A 22,071-nucleotide genomic window follows, 5' to 3' on the forward strand; every position below is an offset into this window, starting at 1 on the left:
AGAGCCTGCTTCCTCCTCCTCTCTCTCTCTGCCTGCCTCTCTACTTGTGATCTGTCAAATAAATTTAAAAAAATAAAAATCTTTAAAAAAAAGATAAGGGGAGGTATACTGGGTAGCATGAACATTAAGTGAGGAGGGAAAATGGTCTGGAAAAGTATTAGGAAAACAAGGAAGACATGTAACCCATTCCTGGTGATGAGATAGAGTACTTTAGGCATGGCTCTGATTAATGGGGCCTCAGGATTCCAGCCAACAGCTGATTAGAAGCAATAAACCAGAAAGGAGAAAAGACATGGAGAACTGACCCAACAGCTGGTGGAAATGGTAGGAGTCATTCTCACACTGGTGTCAGGAGCAAACTAAACTGATGAACTACACAAAGCATACACACACTCAAAACATCAAGTGGTCCTTGCAGAAATGGCTGATTCTAGGATGGGGGATGGGAATATATAAGACGAATCTGGAGCATCTTGGAGTTGGAAAGCAAGGACATGCAACCAAGAAAATCCACAATGACGGGAGTATGCCAAAGAGATCCAGGAGCCCATTGAAACAGCTCCCAATGGCCAGAGCTAGAACAGTTTGAATGAGATAATTCAAATAGTATTGGATTATCACCTGACATATAAAATAAAAATCCACATATCCATAATAACATACATACATGACTGAAAAAATAAATAGATGAGGGAGAAAGGACAAATCTCACATGCAAAAGAATTCCAAATAATTTGTGTCAATCCTCCATTTTCAAGAAGGAGGAGCAAACTCTCCACTCCCCAAGTGTGGGCTATGCATTCTGAAGGATGATGGAATAGGCCACCCCAAAATAAAGCCCTTCGGTGTAAGGACTATTTTGAGCTGGAGGCAATTTGAGAAGAAGCCGATCCAAGGAAAGTCTCTGACCTCCCTCTACTTGCTTAAAAGCAGTACATAAATTCATAAAAATGTTTCCCCCTCCCCTCTCTGCCACGAAGCACAGAGTTAATCAATGAGATAACTCTAGGGTCTTAGCACTGAGAGAGTATCCAGGGAATCTTCATGAAAAGTATAACTAACAGCCCTAATCTTCCATCCTCCCTCATATATTTGCCTTCCCTAGAAACTCAAAGTTCCTTTTCCTTGGTCTTGTCACTACTATTCAAAATGTAATTTTGTTTTGTTTAGATGGTATATAAGCCCATGTTCTTTTTTTTATTAACATATAATGCATTATTTGCTTCAGGGGTACAGGTCTGTGAATCACCAGTCTTATACAAGTCACAGCAATCACCATAGCATATACCCTCCCAGTGTCCATAACTCAGCCACCTTATCCCTCTCCCCTAACCCTCCAGCAACCCTCAGTTTGTTTCATGAGATTAAGAGTTTCTTATGGTTTGTCTCTCTCCCTGGTTCCATCTTGTTTCATTTTTTTCCCTCCCTACCCTCCATGACTCCCCACTCTGCCTCTCAAATTCCTCATATCAGAGAGATCATATGATAATCATCTTTCTCTGAATGACTTAATTTCACTTAGCATAATACCCTCTAATTCCATGCAAATGGTAAAATTTCATTTTTGATGGTTGCATAGTACTCCATTATATATATATACACTACATCTTTATCCATTCATCTGTGGATGGACATCTGGGTTCTTTCCATAGTTTGGCTATTGTGGACATTGCTGCTATAAACATTCAGGTGCATGTGCCCTTTGGGTCACTACATTTGTATCTTTAGGTTAAATGCCTTGTAGTATAAGCCCATGTTCTAACCATCCCCTTGAGTGACTCATCATGGAGTTCTCCCACCCATATGCACAACACACATGCCAATGAACGTCTTTGTTTTTCTCATACTGATCTGTCTGTTGTCAGCCTGATTCACAGGGATCCAGCCAATGATCCTAAGATGGGTGGAAGTTTACTCCCCTACACATCCCTCCAAAGAGCACAGTATGGAAAAGTGGGGAAAGGGAATGAGTAACCGTACAGAGGATCAAACTAACAAGCATGGCATCAGTCAGGCAATCAGGGCCAAGAACAGCAGCAAGAAGTCATGTTGGTAGTATGCACCTTCCCCTTCTGGCTATGATATGGTGATCTGTCTGGTCTTCCCCCAAAAGCACAAGCCCAGCCTAATCATGGGAAAAACACCAGACAAATCCCAACTAAGGGACATTCTACAAAGTACCTGACTCACTAAAACTCTCAAGGTTATTAAAACCAAGGAGAGTCTGAGACCCATCACAGCCAAGAGGAGCCTCCGGAGACTTGATGAGTAGATGGAATGTGGTGTCCTGGATAGAGTCTTGGGACAGAAAAAAAAAATCATTGGGTTGGAAGCTAAAGAAATCTGAGCCAAGTTTGTTTCATTAATGAGGACAAATGTGCCATAGTAATGCACAGTTGTAATGACAGAAGAAACCAGGCAGGGGCATCTGGAAACTCCCTGTACTATCATCACAATTTTTCTCCAAATCTGAAACTTCTCTAAAATAAAATACAAACTTTATTTAAAGAACCCAGCAGACTGGTTTCTCTCAGCCAAAGGACAAACTACTCTTCATACTTTCTTAGGATCTATGGGTCTCCTTGTATTCTAAAATAATAGATATTCATTATGGGGTTTATAATATTGAAAAAATGACATTTTCAGCCACTTAATTTCAGAGGGCAGGGAAGGGTAATACCGCCAAAAAGATGTGGGAGACATCTTTAGCTCTAACGATGGTTAGAAGGTCACTGGCACTAGAGATGTTGATGACGGCAGTTGAAATCTCCCACTTGACCTTAAGACAAACCAGGGTTTAAATCTCATCTACTTGTTGTGTGGCTTTGGGCAAGCACACTCAACTTCTCGGGGCTTCAATTTCTCCTTCAGCAAAATGGGAAGAAAGGTCCTGCTTTGCATTCAAACCTCCTGTGAAAATTAAATGAGATAAAATACATGAAGTATCTTGCAAAAGCTGTAGAGCTCCTAGCCTCTGGCATATGCTCCACAAATGACAGTTCTCAAGCAAGCTGTGTCCAAGTCACCCCTGTCCCCTTCAGATGTGATTGGAGTTACCACCTGCTTAAACCTTCATGAACACACAAACACCCCGAGTGTCTTAATAAAATGCTGATTCTGGTTTAGAAGGTCTGTGTAGGATATAGACTCTACACCTCTCATGAGCAACCAGGTGGTGCTGATGCTGCCAGTCTGGGGACCCCATGATGAGCAGGGAGAGTCTAGGCTACTGCGGACTGGCCCTGACCTGCCCACTCGATACCCTTGGGCAAGTGACCTTCCCTTGCTGGGGCTTACTCTCCCATCAATGAAATAAAACAGAACAAAGCCAAGAAAAAAAAAAAGCACAGAAATTTCCTTTCCAAGAGCTGTGGGTTTGCTTCCCAAAGTGTCAGCACTCGTCTACCCTGATGCTGTCTAGCTGGTGCAGATGCACACCCGGGCCCTGGAAACCCAGACAGTGGCTGCACCTCCCAGCTCACTCCTGGGTTCTCAAGAGGTGACCCTGTTCCGGCCTCCCCCATTGCTTAAGGTTTGTAAGGATCATTGTGGGGACCTTTAAAAGGCTCAAGGGGGAGGAAAAAAAACCCTTAATTTTACAGATAAAATTAAGTGGAACAAATTGTATTATTTCCGTCTGAATTCCCTTCCTCGTGGCTCATTTTGACACGCAGGAAATAAATTGCCATCAACCCCACCCCCAAAACAGCTGCTTCCAGTCAGAGCGAATGGATCATGATTTAATGAAGACAGCCATCTGCTACAGGGTAAAAACCCCAATTAAGCAATATATGAATCAGAACAGAATTCGCCGTCACGTCCTTAGAGCTGTGTAACTGCTGGGAGCCTCGTGGAGTCGTCACCATGGGGAGCAGGAGGAGCCTTTACGCAAGCGTCAACACAGGAGGAACCCGCCCCACACCTGGGATCCTGCAGCCCCAACACGAGGGCTCTGATTCTGGGGCGTTAATTGAAATAAACAACTGCTTCCAGAGGAACATCCATGTCCTCAGTAATGAACGCCCCTCCCATGCATGGGGCACGTCACAATTTGCCAAATGCTTTCACACCAGGAGTCCCTTGAGCCCTCTGCTCCTCACCCCTATGAGTAGGGTTGACAGCCACAGTGACAGCATGAGTGATCCACTCAAGAGCCCACAGGCAGAAAGGAGCCATTGGCCTCCAAATCCTGCCATGGTGGCTGTCCCCTCCTTAGGTGAATACCCCTAAGGTATTTGTGCCATCCCAAATTACTGAGAGACTCTAATGACCCAGGCTCCATGTTCTGCATGCTCAGTGCCCTCTGCCTCTCTCAGATGTTGGAGGGAAAGCTCTATCGCCCCACAAGGCTGTGCAGCGTTCCAGCTGGACAGAGGAGTAGCTAGCTAGGAGACCATGACCCCTGTTTCATGGTTGTATCAGCAAAGCCCGTAGCTCTGTGCCTTGCCCATAGCATGTACTCCGTGATAATTGTGGAATGGGTAAAAGAATAAATGCACGACCTTGAGAAGTCCTTGCATCTGTCATGACTTAGCCCTAGAGCTCCAGAGAAATGTTCAGCTGCTCCCTCTTGCCATTATTTAAGCTCTCGATATATTATGTGTCTGTCAAAGACCTTAAAACACACAACAACTGTTGTACCAACAGATGATGTGCCCCCACTGACAGCGGAACAGGAAGCTTTACGCTCTGTCCCTTGCCAGCCTGGACTTGTCCTGCTTTAACAGCTCTGCTAGATGTGGATGGTAGCTCATCCTTGTCTCAGCTTCCGTGTCCTTTGTTACGACAGAGGACAAGTGCATTTTCCCTACTAATTGTGTCTTCTTCTCATTCGGAAATCGTGTCCTTTATTCATTCAACAAAGGGACATATTCCTTATTAATGGGTATGAATCCTTTATACAGTATAGTAACTTTTTGCCGTAAACATTTTCCCATGTGTTTTGTCCCTACCATGCTTCATACCCTAATGTGTAGAAATTTTAAATTTGGCTGGTGTCCGGGGCACCTGGATGGCTCAGGAGGTTGAGCCTCTGACTCTTAATTTCGGCTCAGGTCAAGGTCTCAGGGTCATGAGATCAAGCCCTGCATGAGGCTCTCCTCTCAGTATGAAGTTGACTTGAGATTCTCTCCCTCTGTCCCTCCCCCTGCTCACGCTCCCCCCTGCCAAATAAGTAAATAGAATCTTTAATTTTTTTTCTTTTTTCTTTTCTTTTCTTTTTTCTTTTGCTGGAGTCCCTTCTGCCCATTGTTTTCCCTTGGGCTCTTTTTCAATTACTGTTCTACCTAGCAAGTCTTTTCTCCTCCAGATATTCGATAAATATTCATTTCTACTTCTTCCAGTGTCCTATTGACTTTCTCACATTTGCATTACCTCTGTAATCCATCTGGAATGTGTTTTGGTATTTGGAGTGAGCAGCTTTCCTTTTAGCTTCTTGCTTCTTCACCCTCCACACAGCCGCGGAGACCCAGACAAGCCCAGGTTGAAAAGGACACAGCTAGACATCAGTGTGAGCCCGAGCGGATCCCAGGCTTGTACCTAGTATGTTGAGTACCTAAAATTAGATCCCCCTGGAAAAGGAAGTCTCAGCCATCTTAGCACAAAGGGAAGAAGAAGGAAGACAAGGAGTTGAAGGCATTGTTTTTGGGTCTACACTTGTACTCAGTCTGGAGATTTGGATCCAGGGCCATTTCTCCTGGGAGGTGTCTCCTCTTACTTCAGTCCCGGTCAGGGTTGGCATCCTTCCTCTGCCCCACAGCAGCCCCTTTACATCCCACATTATCAACCATATGGGATCACTGGTGAGTATTGACGGCTGGCTCTGCATGGCCAGTGGGAGCTCTCAGTGGGGCACCTGGACTTTTTGCTTTTTTTTGCTGTTGTTTTCCCGGCCCCCAGCACAACCCCATTCACAGAAGCCCCTCAGGAGATGCATATCTGATTACTGTACAGATTAAGGAATAAGTGACTCCTAGGGAGCTCCACTGGACACCTGTCATGTGTGCCGAGCATCTTCGTGATGCTCTCTCATGGGTACTTACAACAAACCGTGAAGGCAGCAATGACTATCATTTCATTTGCCCACCAGGGAACCAGGCTCAGAGAGGTAAGGGGCCCCAAACTGCAGTGTTCTGGGCTTCAGTTTCCAGCAATGTTGCATATCCTTAACTTGTCTGGAGCCTTCTTTTTCAGATGAGGACATCAAGGCTCAGGGAGAAGCTCAAGGTCGTGTTGTCAACATGTTCTTAGGCAGACTCGTGCGGCATATGGAATCAGGATGCTTGAGGGACCCCAGGGCCATCGTCTCTCTCCAGCTTCTACTGGGCGGGCCAGCGTCTTGCCTGTGACCTTTGGAAAGGTCTTGCCTGTGTTCTCAGAAAATAATGATTGATCTAAGCCAATTTGAACTTGTTATAACGTTTGATACCAATGCCACCAGACCTGTCCATGACATTTTCCACTTTTCCAAATACTCTTACTTTGACGTCTTGACCCCGCTGCCCCTGCCCTCCCTGAAAATAATGAAGTCGAAGGTTATAGAGGACAAAGTGCCCTGTAGGGTTGTTCCAATTACCACGATTCTCATCTGTATGCACGAAGAAGAGGAAATTACTGACCTCGGAAGTTCTGTATCCTCAGTTGTGATAGGTAATTTTATGTGTCAGCTTGATTGGGCCATGGGGGCCCCAGACATTTGGTCCAGCATGATTCTGAGCGGGTCAGCAAGGGAATTTCTGGATGAGAAGTTCCATTCAAATCAGTGCAGTGAGCAAAGCAGATTGCTCTTCCAATGTGGGTGGGCCTCGTCTGATACACCAAGGACAGGAAAAGCTGAAAAGGCTGGATAAGAGGGGACTCCTCCAGCCTGAGCCCCCAGCTGAGACACTTGTCTTTTCCTGACTTCAAACTCAGCCTGCATCATTCACTCTTCTTGGGCCTTGAGCCTGTGGCTTTCAGATCAGAACTGCACACAGATGAGTTCTGTTTCTCTAGAGAAGCCTAATTAATACATCTGTATAAGGAGATGGTGTCCTTCCAGCAGCCATTAGGGGGACAAGTGTCCTTACAAGTGACAAGTGACTCTCTGAGCTCCATGATAGCTGCTTACAAAATACTTCCACAGATAATCCCGTTTAATTCCCACAAGAACCGGAAGGAGGACTTGGCGGTTCTCCTATTTACAGGTGGGGAACCTGGGTCCCCAAATGATGATGATTTGCTCCTGGTCCCACCAGTTTCCCAACTCCTGGCCTGGTGCTCTTCCTTTCTGGGGTGCAGCCCAGATTTGCTGGTCTTGCTGTGCTGGTGTGATGCACAGAGCCAAATCAACGCTTCCGGTCAGAAAGTCATCCCAGGACCCGGGACTTCGAAGTACACTTTTGTGCTTTATCCAGTAGACCCAGATCAGCAGGACAAGGAGTTTGGAGGCTGTGACCAGAGGGGTACTGGCTTCAGGGGTTCAAGGGCTCTGGGTAACGACATGATTCAAGATACGGCTGAATCGGGTGGCCAAGGTGGCCAAGTGTGAAGGTCACGCAGAGTGGTAGATACGCAGGAAGGAGAAAGAAACAGGGACTGGCAGAGACTGTGGTAAACAAGAATGCTTCAAGCGTTCATGCCCTGTCATGGACTGAATGTGTACGTGCCCCCAGATTCCTGTATCGAAGTCCAACCTCCCATGCGGCTTTATTTGGAGATGGGCGCTCTGAGGGAGTAAAGTTACTGGGATCATAAGAGTGGGGCTCTGGTCCAATAGGATCTGGTCCTTACAGGAACAGACAGAGTGAGTGCTTTTTGTCCCCCTCCTGCTTCCTTCCCTCCCCGAGTGCACACACAGAAAAGGCCGCGTGAGCACAGAGCAAGAAGGCAGCCATCTGCACACCGGGAAGAGAGCTCACACTAGACGCTGACCCTGCTAGGACCTTGGTCTTGGATCACCAGCCTTCAGAACCATGAGAACATATGTCTGTTGCTTAACCCACCCAGCCTATGGTATTTTATTATGGCAGACAGTCTTATTTTAGAGCAAGCAAACATATGCAGCCTGATTCAGCCTGTGCCCTGCTGGCTTGCAATCTGATGTCAAAATCATTCATGGCGTGGAGTCCAAATTCTCCGTGAATGAAGCGGGATATCCAGGGGCTTGGCGGAAAAATGACAGGAAGGAAAAGGCCATGGGAACATAGAGCCCCAGGACGTGGTGCTTAAAGAACTGAGTTTGTACTTGATGCTGGAAAATAATGGTCCAGAAGAGGCGGAGAAGGTGGAGAAGAATGCTTGTTCTGTCTCTGACCTTGACATGAGGACAAGCAGCTCCCACCACAGGGGTCTGTTGGGGAAGTAGCAGCCCCGGGGGCGGGGGGGGGGGGGAAGCCTCGGGGCAAGATGCAGAGAACAGACAGTCCAGAGTAACACTCTGCTCTGTCGGATTGGGTTCCAGAGTGACCAGTGCAGAGGTGGGGAGGTTAGGAAATCAGGGCCACCATGGGGAGGTGGGGAGACTGTGGGACCCCTCTCATGGGGGATAGTGGTCAAGAAGCCAGGGAAGACAGGCTCAGAGCATTACCTCACCCCAAGGTAGGTGGGCAATCCCAAACCCACCAACCCCAGAGCACCCGGTGATGGGCCAACTTCGGGTCCCTCCCCCTCCAGAACAGTATCCGAAGCCGGAGGCTGCACAGTGGGACCGGGCCAGGATGGGGCAAGAGGTGGCCGAGTGCGCGAAGCCCGTGACAGTGCAGACATCAGATCCCGTCTCTGCAGCACCAGTCCGACTCAGAAGGACGCATGGCGGGGACAGATCAGGGGTCTTTCTGAAAAACGTGGTCCTGTTCTAAGGAGCCACCTGGCCTGGGAGAAAAAGCCACTTGTGGAACTGAGGCTGTCTGCTGGGGGCGGGCATGTGGCGGGAGGGCAGCCCCACTGGGCCAGAGTCTGGGCCAGCTTCAGGAAAGAGCTCAAGTACCGCGGACAATTTCTGCTTTTATATTGTAGTGCTGAATTATGAAATACAACACACATAGAAAAGTAAGAACAAGATAGCATATTTGTGTCCAAGGAAAATACGGCAGATACCACCAAACTTTTGCCTTTTTCCCGAAGTTTTCCCAAAGGTTCCCTCGGCATTGATGTTGGCACAGAGCTTTCCTGCCCATAGTTTTGTACTTTGGCGACTTAAGAATAAATACCTAAACAATTTATAGTAGCATGTTGGGTGCTTTTAGAATGTAACACACAGTACCGTGCTGAACATACCCCCGGCAAGCTTTAAAAATAAACACAAGGGCGCGCGCGCGCGCGCACACACACACACACACACACACACACACACACACTGCCAGGCCCAGGGGGTTTATAGGTGAACGTTTCGAATAGTCAATATATGGCAAGAATAGGGAATCCCTGGTTCATGCAGGTCCTACCAGCCTCGTCTCTGTGCCACCAAGACCTCTGCCACACTCTGTCTCCTCTGACATCAGAGAAGTCCCCAAGTCCTGAAAAAGTCACACTCAAACCCTGTTCCAGGATGAGAGCATCGGGGCCCTGGAACTCCCGACTCAGGGCTTTCCTGATGCTGTCTCCTCTCTCAGGAACAACTGTCCTGTCCTCTCTATCCGGTAAACTGGAATATTCAGGACCATGTTCCCCTTCTCAGACAGCCCCCCCATCCCCTCCCCCCAGGCTCAAAAGCACAACCAAGCCTTCCTGAGTGTGGGCACAGGGTCTTTGGAAGGAAGAGAGATGATTTCTTCCCCAGCCTTTGGCATGATGAGGGCAGGAGGGTTCCAAAAAGGCCCTGTCTGTCGGTACTGGTTTCTGGAAGCAGCCAAAGCCCATGGCTCTGCAGAAAATCAGGACCGACTCCAATCAAGCTTCTTAGTCTGTGTCCTCCTGCCTTTGGACACTTTGCTGGAGTCAAGTTGCCCTAGCAGGACGCCTGTCAAGCAAAGTGAGTGACATTTTCCATTCTTGGTTGTATCCTCCAGGCTTTTCTTCACTGGAGCTGAAGACAGGTACTGACATCAGCTCCCTGACACCCCGTCAGACTCACTGAAGGACTGTGGGACAGGCAGGCCCAGTGAAATTATGGTATTTTTAGACCCCACCGTGTGGAAACCTTTTTTCTCCCTGGTTGTGATATGTTTCTCATAACCTCTGTTCACTCTGAAGGACTCAGGTGTATCTATCTCAGTAAAAAAACAGGATTTCAGAGTCCAAAGGGAACCTAAAGACCATCTTCTCCCAGCCTTGAACGTTTCAGGTGAGACAAGACTCCCCTTCCGGGGGGGGGGGCTATCGATGCCAACTTGTCCCCCTCCCACCTTCTCCCCAGTTTGCTTTCCAAGGGGTCAAGAGTGATTTTTTTTTTAAAAGAGATTTTATTTACTTGACAGAGAAAGAGAGAGAGAGAGAGATCACAAGTAGGCAGAGAGGCAGGCAGAGGGGGAGGGAGAAGCAGGCTCCCTGCCGAGCAGAGAGCTCGATGCAGAGCTTGATCCCGGGACCCTAAATTCATGATCTGAGCTGAAGGCAGAGGCTTAACCCACTGAGCCACCCAGGTGCCCCAAGAGTGATCTTTTAAAATCTGACGTGTCACAGCCCCACTTAAAATCCTTCAAAAGCTCCTTCTTGTCATCAGGATATGGTGGGACCTGCCCTGGGGGTCCACAAGGCTCATTATCTGGACCCTCCCCTCTACCCACATTGCCATGACTCCCAGAGGAATCCGCTCTTCCCAGCCTCCTTGCCTTCATCCTTGCTGGTCCTCCTGCTGGGAGCTCCGTCACTTACTTTCCAGACTGCGCTTGGAGGCCATCCCTTCCTGAAAGTGCTCCCCGGCCGGCCCCTGGGATGAAATCCTCTGAGCCCCATATCACTGCATGCAGTCCCTACATGGCCCTGGCAACAGGTGGAAATGTCCGTTTCCTGCCTATCTTCCACTCCCTCTCAGCTCCACGCTCCCTAAGGGCAAGGGCTTGGCTTTTCAACCCTAATATTCCTTGCGCTTGTGGCCTAGTTGACATCCAGGAAAAATCTGTTCAGTAAGTATAGTGAGTGAGAGAATGAATGCGTGAACAAGGGAGGCCTCTTGTCCAAAGTTCTGTACGAGTGAGCCCAGAGCTAGGATTGCCACGCCAGTGTGAGTCCCACCATCTCCGACGCCCCACTCGAAAATGAATAAAGCCATTGAATAACACAAACGCCGTTGAATGCCCGCCAGGCATGGCACCTGTGTCTTCAAGATGCTGGGATGGATTTTTCGTCCTAATAGGGCTTTCTTATTGCCCCAGCCGTGCCGGGAGGTCAGCTGTGGGGCATGGGCGGCTTCAGATGAGATCGCAAATAGGACATTACCTAAGGAAAACCCATGCTGGTAGCACAAGCCAGAGCGCGCTCAAAGTTTTCCAACCCAGCACAGCACACGATCTTTGTGAGCTACAGGGCAGAGCGCCCTCTGTCGGAAATGTTTGGAACTGCAAGGGCCCCTGGCTCCTTCCTTTTCTCCTCCATCCATCCTAAAGATGTCCAACGAGTGAGGGCCATATTCACAAACTTTGCGAAGGGTAGGCTTTCCTAGGTGACCAGGAAAGACACAGACCTCCACCAGTAGTGTTGACAACCTGGCAAGGAAAGCAGACACTTCAGCCATCTATTGCAAGGGTGGCGAGTGTTTTTCTTAGAGGACATTCAAGAGTGCTAAGTGAGCCTGGAGACCTTGCCGGAGCTGCGTGGGCAGGCGGAGATGTGGGGGAAGGAAATGAAAGTCCATCCTCTTCACCTAATATTCACCGCGGGGCTCTTCTATCCCAGACACTGTAATGGTCCTGGAGACACTAAGGGATGAGACGGAGCATCCTCTCTGCAACAGTTCAGAGCCTAGTGGGCGAAGCAGGGCAGGAGACCTCAAAGCAATGACAAGTACCACCACCACCGCCAAATAATGGCCAGCAGACATTTCAACGTAGTCACCATAATCCCAATAACCCTATGCTGTAGCCGTGGACCTACGTGATGTAGATCACACTACTTTTGAAGTGTGAGGAATTCGGGTCTCCTGGTTGCGTCCAGTTCCTGTTCCTTCCACTGCGTTATCCAATCTCCCCCGCTTGGTTAAGTTCATAATGGAAGTCCCTTCTGGTGGAATCTTCAGAAATCTTCACCAAAGCCCCATGTGGACATGTATTCCTGTGACCCTCTTTCTACGGATGAGAGCCGAGACTCCAGGGCTCCTGAACCTTGCCTTGGGTCCCACAGCTGTAAAGAGAGAGCAGGTCTGGAACCAGTGCTTTGGAAGGAGATCACTTCAGAACACCTGACACCCACAATGTAGGGACCTTGAGGCCAGGGACCTCTTCTTAGTTTCTCCATCATCTATCTCAAGAAATAGTCTTGAGGAGTCAAGATGATAGGATTTCAGAGTGTGGAACACTAAGTAATCAATATACATTGTATATTGTCTATTAATTATTCCATTATGGTTAGTTATCATCATGATTATTACTGGCTCTTTGGGGGATCATTCTCTCCTCTTCTTGTGTTTCCATGTGTTGGGACCCCCGCTAAGGTGACACTCTCTGCCTCTCCCTTACTCATTCATGCCTCCTCAAGGAGGAAGGCAGCCTGACAGGAGCCCAGAGAAGGAACGAGGAGGCATGCTGGGGCTTGGTCAGCCCCTTCTGGGTCCTCTTCGAGAGCTAGCTTCTGCATAGGCACAGTTGTCTAAATCAGAGGTAGAATTGTAGGGACCATGCACAACTGAACCCCTTGCCTTGACTTTGCTTTTCTCAGTTGAGGCTGCCTGGCTCCTATGTCTTCACTCTGCAAGGTATTCTGAACTTGGATGGGCATGAAAAGAGTATTATTTATCAGTGAAGCACTGATATCATCTAAGACCCAACACTAGCCAATCCTCTTCTGGCAATTTTCCACTCTGCTTTTGCTGCCTCTATAGGTTTTAGGTTGTTTGCGGGGGGGGGGGGGGGGAGAAGAAAATGGTTTTCTAGCCAAAGATCTGCAGAAGCTTGGACTCGCACTTAGACTCACCATAGGACAGCCTGGACAGGTCACCAACCCAAGGCCATCAGTCATCAGGAGATGGAAACTGGACCAGGAAAGGGCTGTGATCTCAGGATGGCAGCTGGTCAAGGATGGACCTTTGTCCCTGTTTTCAGATCCTGAGTGTTAGGTGGGTCCTTCCTCCCCTAGGTGCTGCCTCCCAGCATCTGGGTGGGCCACAGGCTTTCCTGGGCTTAAGTTGGGGAATGACTTTCCTGGGTGTCAGGCATCTGGTCAGAAGAATTAGGTCATTAATTGTGAGGGGAGCTAGTTGTGAGAAAGAAGAAGATGGGAGAAAGCAGGTGTCAAGGTCCCCAAGAGGCCAGCTCCTCCAGCCCATGTCCCTGCATGCAGGTCAGTCTTACTTGCTGAGAACAAAAGGAGGCAAGGTCTTCGTTGCTATGCAGGTCATGTTCTTCCCAGTCTTCACAATGAAATCCCTTTATAGAAAGTGAAATGGATCTTTGGCTGATCTGAGGCTCTCAGCCCAGTCCTGCTTAAGCCTGACATCAATCTTGGGAGTGTGAGGCCAATACAGCTAACAGCAGAACTCTCCTGAGGCTGGCCTCCATGCACCCTTGAGCTGCCTACCCTGTCCCCTGTGCTCCCGTCCACTGCTTACAGGCATAGCTACTCTTAGGACTCTACTCCAGACCGTTGCATATGCTGTTCTCTCTATCTGCAGTGCTTTTCCTCCCGATGGGCCTGGACACTTTATATTCAACCATCAAGGCTCATACGGATAGATATTTTCTGTGAAAGCACTCTCCAGCCTTTGTGTGTGTGTGTGTGGTCCTTGAGCATGCTGCTAGTACAACATTTCATTTTGTTGAAAAGTCTAGGCCTCTTGGCCATCTCTGGCTACAGATAGATTTATTTCACTGGACGAGCACCCCATTCCCTCTGGTAACCATCAGTTTATTCTCTCTAGTTAAGAGTCTGTTCCTTGGTACCTTTTTTCTTTTCTCATTTGTTTCTTCCTTTTTAAAAAAATATTTTATTTATTTATTTGAAAGAGAGTGAGAGAGAGAGAGCATGAGTAGGGAGGTGGGGCAGAGGTAGGAGCAGACTTCCCGCTGAGCAGGGAGCCCAATGTGGGGCTCAATCATGGGACTCTGGGATCATGACCCAAGCCGAAGACAGACATTCAACTGACTGAACCACCCAGATGCCCCTCATTTGTTTTGTTTCTTAAATTCCACATATGAGTGAGATCATGTGATATTTGTCTTTCAGTGACTGACTTATTTCGCTTAGCATAATACTCCTTAGTTCTATGCATCTTATTACAAATGGCAAGATTTCATTCTTTTTCATGAGTGAATAATATTCCATTAGAGGTATACACCACATCTTCTTTATCCATTCATCAGTTGATGGACACTTGGGCTCTTTCCATAATTTGGCCATTGTAAATAATGCTGCAATAAACATTGGGGTGCACATACCCCTTTGAACTAGTCTTTTTGTATTTTGAGGGTTAAATAGTAGTGTGATTCCTAGATCACAGGGTAGTTTCACTCTTAACTTTTTTGAGGAACCTCCACACTTTTCCACAGTGGCTGCTACAGTTTGTATTTCCACCAACAGTGCAAGAGGGTTCCCCTTTCTCCACATCCTCGCCAATACCTGTTGTTTCTCTTGTCTGTGGTTTTAGCCATTCTGACAGGTGTGAGGTGGTAGGTAATTGTAGTTTTGATTTGCATTTCCCTGATGATGAGTGATGTTGAGCATCTTTTCATGTGTTTATTAGTCATCTGGATGTCTTCTTAGGAGAAGTGTCTCTTCCTGTTTTCTACCCATTTTTAATTGGGTTATTTGTGTTTTGGATGTTGAGTTGTATCAGTGTTTTATATATTTTGGATATTAACCCTTTATCAGATATGTCATTTGCAAATATCTTCTCCCATTCAGTAGGCTACCTTTTGGTTTCATTTATTGTTCCTTTCACTGTGCAGGAACTTTTTATTTTGATGTAGTTCCAATAGTTTATTTTGCTTTTGTTTCCCTTGCCTCAGGAGACATCTAGAAGAATGTTACTATGGCTGATGTCAGAGAAATTACTGCCCGTGCTCTCTTCTAGTATTTTTATGGTTTCAGGTCTTACATTTAGGTCTTTAATCCACTCAGTTTATTTTAGTGTATGGTATAAGAAAGTAGTCTAGTATCTTTCTTTTGCATGTGGCTGTCCAGTTTTCCCAACATCATTTGTTGAAGGGACTGTCTTATTCCCATTGCATATTCTTTCCTGTTTTGTTGAAGATTAATTGACCATATAATTGTCGGTTTATTCTGGGTTTTCTATTCTGTTCCATTGATCTGTGTGTCTATGTGCTTTATGCTAATACTATGTTGTTTTGATTACTACAGCTTTATAATATAACTTGAAATCTGGGATGGCGATACCTCCAGTTTCATTTATCTTTTTCATGATAGCTTTAGCTATTCAGGGTCTTTTGTGATTTCATAAAAATTTTAGGATTGTTTGTTCTAGTTCTATGAAAAATGTTGTTGGCATTTTGATAGGGATTGCACTAAATCTATAGAGTGCTTTGGATAGTAGAGGTATTTTAGCAATATTTGTTCTTCCTACTCATGAGCATGGAATGTCTCTCCATTTCTGTGTGTCCTCTTGAATTTCTTTCACCAATGTTTTACAGTTTCCAGAGTATAGGTCTTTCACTTCTTTGGTTAAGTTTATTCCTTGATATTTTATTATTTTTGGTGCAACTGTAAATGAGATTATTTTCTTAATTTCTATTTCTGGTGCTTCATTATTAATGTATAGAAATACAACAGATTTCTTTATGTTGGTTTTTGTATCTCGTAACTGCTGAATTCATTTACTAGTTCTAGTAGTTTTTTTTTCATAGAGCCATTAACCACTTCTCTATATAGTCATTTCTATGTATGTCTCATGTCCTCTGCAAATAGTGAGAAATTTACTTCTTCCTTACAGTTTGAGCCTTCTATTTTTATGCTATTGCTGGGCCTTTTATTTTAATGCAAAACTCAGAGAAGCTGTAGGAACAAAGGGAGGCCCTCAGTTTAATGTTCAGCAAGGAAATGGGGACATCAGTCCTACAACCATATGGAATCAAGTAGGCCAAGACCTGAATAAGCAAAGTGGATTCTTCCCCAGAGCCTCCGTAAGAATGCATCCCTGCTGACATTTGATTTTCAGTCCAGTGTTCAACTTCTGGCCTTGGAAACTTGTGAGACAGAAAATGTGTGTTGTTGGGGCACCTGGGTGGCTCAGTGGGTTAAAGTCTCTGCTTTCGGCTCAGGTCATGAATCCAGGGTCTTGGGATCGAGCCCCGCATTGGGCTCCCTGCTCATCAGGGAGCCTGTTTCCCCTCTCTCTCTGCCTACTTGTGATCTCTGTCTTTCAAATAAATAATAAATAAAATCTTTTTTAAAAAAAGAAAATGTGTGTTGGTTTAGGGCACTAAATTTCTAATAATTTGTTCTGGAAACAATGAAAAATGGATGCAGGGAGGGTCCATGCTTTCCTCATCTCTACACTACCCACAACCTCCATGGTGTCTGACACACAGTGAGTTCTTGCTGCATGTTTGACAAATGACTGAATTAAAAGGCATAGCCCAGGTGACAAAACCTATTGCAGATTCTGCATGGGGGCCTCAGAATAGGAGACGTTGGTTGACATGAAGGTGATGGACAGCCCAATTTAATCTCTATTCTGAAAACTTGGGAGAATCATTGTTTTCTGCAGAAGATGACACCTCAGCACGTGTGTTCCATAATTTGTGGAGATGGGTTCCAGTTTAGGGAGTTTCTCACTAAAAGAAAGGAAGCTATGATTTATCTTCATAAAGTCTTCTCTTTTTTTGCTGCTGATGATGAATGTCTGCGGCACCATCAGAAGATGGCGGGAGGAAACCCACGCCACAAGTTGGTGTGGTACAAGAGTTGTGAGCCTCCAGGATCTTACAGTTTCGGGAGAATGATATGATGCCCACACGTAGTTACAGTGCAGAGCAGAGCTGTTACAGGATGGAGGAAGGCAAGGCAAAGAGCATGGGTGAGCAGAGCACTGTGCCTGGCAGCCTAAAAGCCTGATGCCTGTATCACTCTGTTTCATGACCCCTGAGCCTCAGTTTCCCTTTTAAATGACTCTCTTCTGGTTTCTTCCAGCTCTAATCTGACAATATTTGTTCCAGAGGATTTTGGTGTTGATACATAGGAGGCCCCAGGGAAACTCAATATGACAATATGATACCAATCTATGGATTATTTTAGCCAGCAAAGAATACATATATTTCACAATTTTTTAAAGTTGAATTACAAATTTAAAAAAAAAATTAACTATGAAATAATTTTTTTTTAATCGCTTCCAAAACCTAAGTGCTGGAAAAAACTCTATACCTCAACCAGACTAGTGATTTTCTAATAAAAATATATAATGGTGAAGAGTGCTTCAGTAGCTCAGTCAATTAAGCCTCCAACTCAATTTCAGCTCAGATCATGATCTCAGGGTCATGAGATCAAGCCCCACATCAGGCTATGTGCTCAGCATGGAGTCTGCTTGAGATTTTCTTTCCTTCTCCCTCTGCCCCTCCATCTCATATATGTAATTCTTAGAAGCCTCTCCCTCTGCCCCTCCATCTAACATATATAATTCTTAGAAGCCCTTTCATTGAGTTATCACCCAACAGCATCCCCACAGGAACCAACCAAGAAATGCCTCTAGCTCTTGGGTGCACATTTTGAAAATTGCTGGTATGGTCTATTACGAAAACAAAGAAATGGAAGTTCAGAGAGGATCAGGTGATTTGTGTATGGTGAGTGGTAGCCAGGGCTTGAACCCCACCTACTTGACCCCGAGACCAGAGTTCAATCTGTTACACTAGGCACTCCCCAGCACAAGGAAGTGTGTTAATCCCCAGGAAGATAAGAATCTTGAGTAGGAAGCAACTTCATTCTTGCTTTCCTGTTCTCTTTATTCACAGGCAGAGAGAGAGATGAAAACGTGGATTAGGTCCATTATCCCTCAGCATATGTTGGTGTTAATAAGTATGTTCTTTGTAGATTCATTAATGCACCACAAGGAACTGAAAATGAGTATTTCAGATGCTTAATGTGATATCCTAGATGCTCTGAGAACAAAGTCCCCCTGGACGAGGTGTTTTTTAATCTTTCCAAATGGTCTGTAATGGAACCTCTGGGTCTGTAACAGAGAACACACTGTGTTATGACTTATTGACAAGATTTTCTAAGAAGGGCCTCATTAAAAAAGTGTCCCAAATTATATAACTGAACCTTATTCTATTTCATGGTGATATTTTGAAGTGTAAGTTTAAATGGTTCTCCTTCTGTAAAAAGTTTTTTAAAAGAAGGATTTTTGACAAAAGTAACAATAGTCAGATTTTATTTTTATTTATTTACTCACTTATTCATTTATTTATTTATTAGAGAAAGAATGAGTTGGGGAGGGGGCAGGGGAAGAGGGAGAGAGAGAATCTCAAGCAGGTTCCATGCCCAGGGCAGGGCCTGATGTGGGGCTCCATATCATGACCCTGAGATCATGACCCAAGCTGAAATCGAGATTCACGATGCTTAACTGACTGAGCCACCGCAGTTCCCCTGTAATGGTTCATATGAAATCTTATACCTTGTTAGAACTGCACTGACACTTAGGTGTTACCTAGTTTGCATCTGTTTCCAGAAGAGAAAGTTGGGAACCTAAGGGGTAAGTGACTTTTTCCAAGGTTATACTGCGAGTTTAGGGCATAACTGAATCAAAGATCCAGCTCTCTTGATATGTATGTCGAAGAACTGTTCACAAAACCATGCCTCAGAACCAGCCCAATTCAGTTCTAAGTTCACTGTAATAAAATTAGGGACTTTTTCCTAGTAATCAGAAAAAGTAAATTATTTTTAGGAGGCATGCAGGAGAACGGTTAAGAGCACAGCCTTTGTAATTAGACTCTGTTATCTTGGGCAGTTTATCTACTTCTTTGTTCTAATTTTCTCACCTATAGAATGGAGGTAATAAATACACCAACATGGTAGGACTATCAGAGAAGAAGTGGTATAAAGCAGATGAACATAGAGTTCTTGGCACAGCAAGTGTTATTTACGACAGTTGTTATTATTAACTTGTTGATTTTAACATGTGGTCAACATTAATGTTTACAGAGAAATGTTTCTCTCTGATCCAGTAATTAGTAAATTCCTATTTCTTAGACTATTGACTGCTGGATTTTGTAACATCTAAGAAAAGCACATATTCCTTTATCACCGGAGATTAATGACTTTTTGATGAATTATTTTCTATGTTTAATACTGGAGGCTGAAACTATTTCTAAAGGAGCAGAAGAGTTGGCCATTTGCCTTCAACAAACATTTACTGAGCATCTCCTCTATGCAAGTAGGCTGGGTGAAATGCAAAGGCAAAAACAGACATGGTTCCCACCCTCTGAGACCTATAATGGTGGTAAAGACAGCCATTGATATAAGCGTTAAGGTTCATGTTCCTCCAGAAGGAAAAATAAAGCAATTGGGAGATGATCTTATAATTGAGAGAGAATTATGTAACAAGACACGTAGAAAGATCTCTGAGAGATAGGATTTGGTTCGAATTTTGAAGGGATGACAGATTTTTCAACAAGTATTGTAGTAGGTAGTTTCTGAGATAACACTTGGTGCTCCCTACCCTCTGGTAATCACAGCCTTGTGTAATCCCCTCCCCTTGAACGGCTTGATTCTAGGGAGTAGAATACCATAACACGGAGGGAAAGCTGTTTCTCTCTGTAATCATGAGATTACAAAAGATTCTGACTTTCATATTGCCAATTCCCTTCACTGATGATATTGATGAAATGTTGTAATATTGGGGAGAACAATGTGACAAAGAACTGGAGGAGACCTTTGGTCAACTAGCAGCTGAATCCAACATCCCTAAATCCAACATCCTCAATCCAACATCCCTAAAGGAACCGAATCCTGTCAACAAACACGTATACAGTTTCAGCAGTGGACCAATGCTTCCTCAGTTGAGCCCTCAGATTAGACCACAGCTGGGGTTAACATTGTAACTGCAGCCTTGTGAGAGAAGTCCTCCACAGAGGTCCCAACTAAGGTGTGCTGATTCTGGATCCACAGAAACTGAGGTAGTAAATATGTATTATTTTAAGCTGCTAAATTTGTGTTAATTTGTTATGCAGCAATAGATAACTAATATAAGTGTCTGTATGGGCAAAGGAGAGTACAGCAGAAATTAACATCCTGAGCAGTGGTCCAGGAAGCTATTGTCTTATCCATCACTGGCCTTAGGGGATTGTCTTGAGAAGGAGGTGAGTCAAAGGAAATTTGCACTTCCAAAGCAATAAACTTGTGGAATAGCAATCAGACTCATGTGGCTGGATCATAATGTTTGTGGAGGAACACAGCAGGCTATGAGTTTAGAATGACAGGCTATGGCTAAATTGTGAAGGTCCTTCCACACTGAGTTAAGGACTGTGAACTATATGGAGAAACAGTAGGGAGCCATTGAGGGTCTTGAGGCCGGAGAGGAACTTTATTAGTATTGCTCTGCCAAATATCAGTCGATGCGGTGTGCTGAACACATTGAATAGAGAGAACTTAAAGACAGTTGCAAAATCCCAGGGGTGGGTAGCAAGGACCTGAGCTCTGACCAAAGAAACAAACAGTGTCCAGAAATATACCATAAGAGAATTCTCATTTGTGTTGACACTTCTCTGGACACCCCCCACCCCTTTGTGAGGTAGGAACTTTATCAGCTGTTTATTTGACATCCAACCTATTTCCACAGCACACACAGAGACAAGTTCATATTGGAACTGAAAAGAAGCACAGACTTCACTTTGTGGAAATGGAGGGAAATGTATCCAGGATGGAGAAAGGAGGTGAAAGGGCTGAGTATTTCCCAGCTTCCCAGAGAAGACTAATTTATAAACCTTCTCAAGGGTTTCATTGTTCCCATACCATGCCTTCCTCACCTTCCAACGTCCTGGTTCTCAGCCTAAAGACTCTAGCTCCTTATGGGTCCTTGAAGGAGGGTTGAAGGCGTTGAAATCCAGCCCAACATTAAAAAAAAAAAAAAGCCCACATACATATCCCTGCAGTTACTCACAGTAAAGCAATCCAGGTATCAAGGAATGCCAAGTCCATTTAGTTGGGGCTAGAAATATAAGCAGTGCAGAGTGGCAGTTCTGGAAGGCCAATTAGTATTCCTGGCCAGAGCTGTATTTTTTTAATTAACAAAAATGGGAAAACTAATTATCACTTTAAAATTGGAGGATGTTTGGTGGGGGTAACTTAATGTGATGGTCGATAGCAGGATGAAGTTCCGGTGGTGTTGCGTGTGAGCTGTGTGACCCTGGATGAGTGATTCCTCAGAGAGACACAATTTTTTTTTCACCAGCAACAGAGAGCCAACAACTGTTGCCTTTCAGAACTGTTATTTAGGCTTAAAAGACATATTATATATACAATTTTCCCGACACTCCATAAATGGTAGCTATTTTTAAAACAATTGGATAAAATATTTATGAAATATTCTGCCAGCAGAGGACTGGAATAAAAGGAACTGTCCGTAGTTCTGAAAGGTTGTTCACCACCGTTTTTGCCCCTTCATGCCAGGGACACTGGTGCAACTGTCTTAATTTCTCTCGTGTGCTCTTTCTTCAGTCTCCCAGCCAAGTTTCCTTATGATTTTGTTGCCTTGATGTAATTATCCCTCTATTCTTTTTGCTGGAGTGATCTCTTAAAGGCATGGATATAGTCATCTCATGCCCTTGGCAAGCTCCAAACCCCTCCCATAGCATACAGGACTCCTCAAAATGGAGTACCTCCCTATCTCTTCACCATCATCTCCCCTTGACTCCCACCATGCTTTCCGTGCTCCAATTTTATTGAACCTGTCACCACTTGTTTCCCGGATCTTGCCCTTTAAAACCTCCTATTCCCTTGATATGCTGTTACCTCTGCTTGGAATGCCCTCTCTCCTTCTTTATGTGGCAACCTCTA

This window comes from Meles meles, chromosome 6, assembly GCF_922984935.1.
Source record: "Meles meles chromosome 6, mMelMel3.1 paternal haplotype, whole genome shotgun sequence".
NCBI classification, from domain to species: domain Eukaryota; kingdom Metazoa; phylum Chordata; class Mammalia; order Carnivora; family Mustelidae; genus Meles; species Meles meles.